General features: G+C 39.8%; 2 pseudogenes; one reads left to right on the plus strand and one right to left on the minus strand.

Moving 5' to 3' along the window:
- The first annotated feature begins 1,154 nt into the window (after positions 1–1,154).
- Positions 1,155–2,996, plus strand: LOC120150716 (annotated as a pseudogene).
- Positions 2,997–3,898: 902 nt separating this feature from the next.
- Positions 3,899–5,889, minus strand: LOC120150720 (annotated as a pseudogene).
- Between the last annotated feature and the right edge of the window lie 103 nt (positions 5,890–5,992).

The raw sequence follows: 5,992 nt of genomic DNA on the forward strand, positions 1-5,992 counted from the left end.
TTTAACAATATTAACCAAATATAATAATAAATATGTTTTCAACAGTGAAATAAGTATGGACACTTTTATAAAAATGATATATACTTTTTTGAAAGTTATGTAATTTATGTTTCAATTTTTTTAATAGTGTTTCATGTTTTCCACCTACAATATTAATTTAATAATTTCATTTACACAAAAAATTATTTGATTGTTTTGATATTTTATAAAATATTATTTAGATTTTAAATTTAACAATATTAACTAAAGATAATAATAAATATTTTCACAGTGAAATAAGTATGGACACTTTTATAAAAAGGATAGATAATTTACAATATAACAGGTAAAAATATGACAAAACCAGATTCATTATGACAAAACCGGTAAAATTTACTTGATATGTTAAAAGTATGGACACTTTTATAAAAAGGATAGATACTTACCGATAACCAAAGTTTACCGGTTACCAAATTTTTTAATAGTTTTTCATATTTTCTACCTAAAACATTATTAGTTGTCAACATAATAGGTACCGCTAAACCGAATTTATTAAATACATTTTAATGTATCCGGTAATGCTGTATATTAGCCGTATATTAACCCGCCTTTCCTGAGACATTCCCCTTTTCAAAAATCAACAAAATATATTAATTAATTCTAACCCATTATCAAGTATTAAGCCCACTCCTTGTTCCAAAAAAAGAAATACTAAAGCCCAATGGAACTCGAGAAATGGTTTATGGCGTTTCTTAATCTGCTCATGCAATCTTAACTTGGAAACAACAGATTTGTCTGTGATTTCTCTGAAAACAGAGCTTCCATGACAGAAGAATGTTTCTTCGATTTGTGGAAAAACAAATCATAAAAAAAGATGAACAAAAGAAACAAGGGAATCCTACGTAGTTAATTAACCAACACCATATCCGTTTGATCAGATATTCAAATCTCAGAATCGCTTTGCCTTTTTTCCTTGTGATCTGATTCCAATAATTCGTTTTTTTTTCGAAAAACCAGTCTTCCTGCGATGTTTTGTTCCTCGTACGGATCAGAGATAGACACGTTCAAAGAGACGACGACACGTGATCAGCTGATCCATTTGTCACGTTTTCTCCCTTGCTGACACGTCCCTGCCGCTTTGGCTAAAAGTCTTATCAACTTCCAAAAGAAAGGATGAACACAAGATTGTAATTGCAGCCATTTCCTTACATGGTTAGTTTCAATGACTAGAGCTTTTGATCTCATAATTCTGGGATTTTTCTGGGTTGTTTGAGTTCTAAAGGTACCCTTTCCTTGTTCTTTTAGCTTCAATGGCTTGCCCTTTTTGATCTCATAATTCCGGGATTTTTTCTGGGTTGTTTTCAGTTCTAAAGGCACCTTTTTGATCCCTAATTCTGGAATTTTGTGGGTTCTTTTCTATTCTTTTGATTTCGTTGATTATTATTTGTTTTGTCTTCAATTGTGTATGATGTCTTTGTTCATGCTATCATTTCCCTGTGTGGTTAGATTTGAGAGTTGTTTTTGCAGAAACAGAGAAATATAATGCCAAGGCAAAACCCGGCTGAAATGGTGGATCCGAGCAGCGACGGTGCCGCCGAGTATGTCGAATTGGGGGAACGTTCTTCCCCCAAGCTAGATAAGTACCAAAAGGTATCTGTCATACCTCTTTTTTCCTAATCTTCTATGAGGTCTCAGGTGGACCTTTCGGCATAGAAGATAGTGTTCAAGCAGCCGGTCCCCTTTTAGCTCTCATCGGATTTGCTAGTTCCGTTCGCATGGAGCGTACCGGAGGCATTAATACGGCTGAATTAGGCACAATGTTCCCGGAGAATGGAGGCTATGTTGTCTGGGTGTCATCAGCTTTAGGCCCTTACTGGGGCTTCCAAACAAGGATGGATGAAATGGCTGAGTGGGGTTATCGATAATGCTTTGTATCCTGTTTTGTTCCTCGATTACCTGAAATCAGCCATCCCAGAATTGGAAGGAGGTCTTCCAAGGACGACTGCCGTGTTGGCTTTAACCGTAGTTCTCACTTATATGAGCTATAGAGGCTTGAATATAGTGGGATGGGTGGCAATATTCCTTGGGGTGTTTCACTTCTCCCCTTCATTTTCATGGGGTTTGTGGCTGTTCCTAGATTGGATGCTTCAAGGTGGCTTGTAATGGACATTAGTGATGTGAACTGGAGTTTGTACTTGAATACTCTCTTTGGAATCTGAATTATTGGGACTCCATTAGTACTCTTGCCGGCGAGGTGGAGAATCCAAGCAAAACTCTTCCAAAATCGCTTTTTTATGCTCTTTTTATTGGTCATTTTCGGGTACTTTTTCCCTCTTTTGGTCGGTACGGGGGTGGTTCCACTCAATCGTGAGCTCTGGACCGATGGATATTTCTCGGACATTGGTCAAATGCTGGAGGTGTCTGGCTGCGAACATGGATTCAAGCGGCGGTGCTCTATCCAACATGGGGATGTTTCTCGCTGAGATGAGTAGCGATTCGTTCCAGCTCGAGGGAATGGCGATTCGAGGGATGCTTCCCGAGCTTTTCGCAAAGAGGTCTCCTTATGGAACCCCTTTGGTTGGGATCTTGTTCTCAGCATCCGGTGTTATACTACTGTCATGGATGAGCTTCCAGGAGATTGTGGCGGCAGAGAACTTCTTGTACTGTTTCGGAATGATCATGGAGTTTATAGCATTCGTGAAGCTGAGGATAGATCATCCAGCAGAATCAAGGCCGTATAAGATCCCCCTCGGCACGGTTGGATCGATTATAATGTGCATCCCGCCGACAGTGCTGATTCTCGTGGTTTTAGCATTTGCATCCTTCAAAGTCATGGTGATCAGCATGGTAGCAATTATGATCGGGCTTGTTCTTGAGCCATGTTTAAGGTACTCGGAGAGGAAGGATGGTTCAAATACTCCATAATTGCTGACAACCATGACTATCATTCTGCCTATCAGTAATGTAATAAAAAGAACATGATATCATGTAACCACAATTCTCTTTCGTTCCGTTTTCCTTTGCATCTTATAAATATATATCCATATTCGTGACGAAAAGATCCACCACCAATTAGTTTATAGCTCAGCACCAGATAGTTGTACTTACAAGTCTAATACCTATTGGAAATGTGTTAAAAAGAAAATGTTTCACTACAAACATACATTATAACAGAACAAAGTTTGCCGAACCCTCTGCCGTTTTCAAATCCGTAATATTTAAAGTGCCCCAGGAAAGAGGAGACTATTATTAAGTAAATAAGACTTAGGAAACTATCACAGGTGATTGTCATCTTTGTACTCTTTAGTTCTAAGTTTTTCAGCACAGAAGCTAGACGCAGTTACAGTGTATCTTAGAGGCGTTGAAGGCTCGGTTCTCGTACCGGTCCAGAAGCTACTCGGTATTCATATAAGAAACTGATGCAACACAGAAAACGTGTGTTGATGCATGATCAGGTCATGCTGGATTCCGTTGGCGTGGTACAAGGAGCCAGTGTATTAGGAGGCAAGTTCATTCCGCCCCCTCTAACAGATAGGTTTGGACCCTTTATGAAGCTAGCCTGCTGACTAGGTTTGAGTCAAGGAACACACGATTACTGTGATGTCATCGTGGAAATGCCGACGGACACCCCGGTCGATCTTCTTCAAGTCGGAATACCGCATTTCTCTCTTTTCGCTGCTTTGTGTAGAGCAGTTCTTACCAGCCTCCTAGCACTTCCTGCATGAAGAATCCAAGACAACAGAATTAATATTTATCAGTTCTTCTGATACCATTTCATCTGTTGAACAGTTATAACTTCGGATGCATGGGAGAATAAATGACTGTTTCAAGGCTTAAACTTACACTTCGAGAATGCTTTCGAACAATATCGACAGCCTCTTGATTGCTTAGGTGCTCCAGAGCCCATCGGACGCAAATATCACGAATTATCATATGGCAATAGCTTGTGCACTGATATCGATGGTCTGCGCTCAATATCGGCCTTTTAAAAGGCTCACGGAGGCGAAACTTGGGATATAAAGGCTCCCTGTTGAACTCAGCCTTTTTCAAATATACATCCCCGATTGATCGGGAAATCTGAAAGGTTGTTAATTCTATTAGTTAAACATCCTCGAAAAGTTCTGGCAACAAAGCAAAGCAGGGAAAACCATAGCAATGAAATTTTACAGAATCGATCATGCTGGCTGCAACAGCGTGTCTTATTATAAGAATTCCATAAAACAAATTGCACTTCTAGGTGCACATAGTTTTTCGAGAAGTATTCGTAAAGACCGCTTTCCGGAGTCATTACGACAGCAGAAATCGAAATATGCACTTTACTCTCTCCGCAAAATCCGGAAAAATGCAAAACTCTAAAAGACAATGCAACAAAAAACACATTAGGATATCCATGCACCTGCATAGAGATGAAAGGTTATGCAGCTATCGTGTTTCCATTATAAAGACTGAAAGTTTGAACTAGCCAGCTCCGGGATCACCACCGAGCATATTAGTTAATTGCTTTCAGTGAGATCAATATACAATTCGACAAATTTCTAGTTCCCATCATGAAACAGCAGGTAGCACTCTGTTATCACTTTTGATTATCTAGTTAATTACTAAGTTCTCTCGATCAATTATATGGCATCGTTCCCCTCGAATGCTACACCGTTTTCCTCCTCAATATTGCCTTTGTCTTACAATTTATTCTCGGTCGAAAACATTTATTTCAGAAGGTAAGAAATGAGTAGACTAAACAATGCCTCGGTCGTGCCTTTATCTTGGAATTTAGCATAAATCGAACTACGGCTAAACCAACTCCCCAATTATTATAAATAGCACGTTCTATAGTGCTCAACTTGAACAAGAACTGGTTCAAGCTATCAAAGTTATTTGCATAGTGAAAAAACTTACCTATCAAAGTTATTTGCATAGTGAAAAACTTACCTGTATAAGACCTTTTACACGCCATACATTGTGCTTCAAAACAACAATCTGCGAGTCGTCAGGGTGCAACGACTGCAGCCTGTCTTCAGATTCTATGCACACGTTATGCTCCTCCGACAGCTGACTGGCTAGATATCTCTGTTTCCCTTACAGCTCTCCCCAAAACGGCACGTGAATCACCAAGGTTGGCAACGTAAAGGTTGCCGCCACAGATAACACCAACCAGGCAGCAGGATCCAACAGCTGCAATTTGTGGGCTCATAGGCCATTGTTTGGCAACGAGAGACGTAAAACCTCTTCTGTTGCTTGATATGCTTTTCGTATTACGTCAACTGACATTGTCTGATGCTCAGAGTGAACCCTGAAACATAACAAACATATCGAATAACAAACATCACCGAAACAAAAGTGATGAGAAAAATAAAAATGTAAAAGATAGATACCAAGGCTCTACAGCAACAAATCACTACTGAAAGCAAAAACAACAAAGTGAGACTCGGAAACTTATAACAAGTTCACTACACTAATTCCTTTCGATCCGATAATTCTACCCCAAAAGTTGCTCTACTTCCCTGATCAGAAAGTAGAGGGAACTAAAAATTAACCCCAGAAAAGGCATCTTACGCTTGAGATGTTGAAAGAGATGATCATTGATGTAGCGCGAAGTCTCTGGCCCCCCATGCCCATCGTATACGCCAACAAAAGTACCATAGGGTCCTGATCATGTGAACTCAAACAACCAGACTCAAGCTGGTGGTCTTCATCAAACTGTTGGCCTGAACCATTGCATCGAGAACTCGCCGTTAATATGCTGTCCAATACCTTGTACCACAAAAGCCCATCTTGACGGCCTGCGGCATCTGCACTTTCGTGATTGTATCGATCCGACCTCGGCCAAAACAGGCCCTCAAAAGGTTAATCAACCCTGATAACATCCCTCATCTCATCCACAAAACCTCCAAATACGCCTAATCTAAACCACCACTGAAAAATAATAACCAAACCCGAAGAAAACCGAACAGCGAGCCGAACCAGCCTTGCTTTCTCACTCAATAATGGAACACTGGAGCAACATCAACAACAAAGA

Source organism: Hibiscus syriacus, unplaced genomic scaffold (genome assembly GCF_006381635.1).
Source record: "Hibiscus syriacus cultivar Baekdansim isolate YM2019G1 unplaced genomic scaffold, ASM638163v2 tig00111024_pilon, whole genome shotgun sequence".
In the NCBI taxonomy this organism is placed as follows: domain Eukaryota; kingdom Viridiplantae; phylum Streptophyta; class Magnoliopsida; order Malvales; family Malvaceae; genus Hibiscus; species Hibiscus syriacus.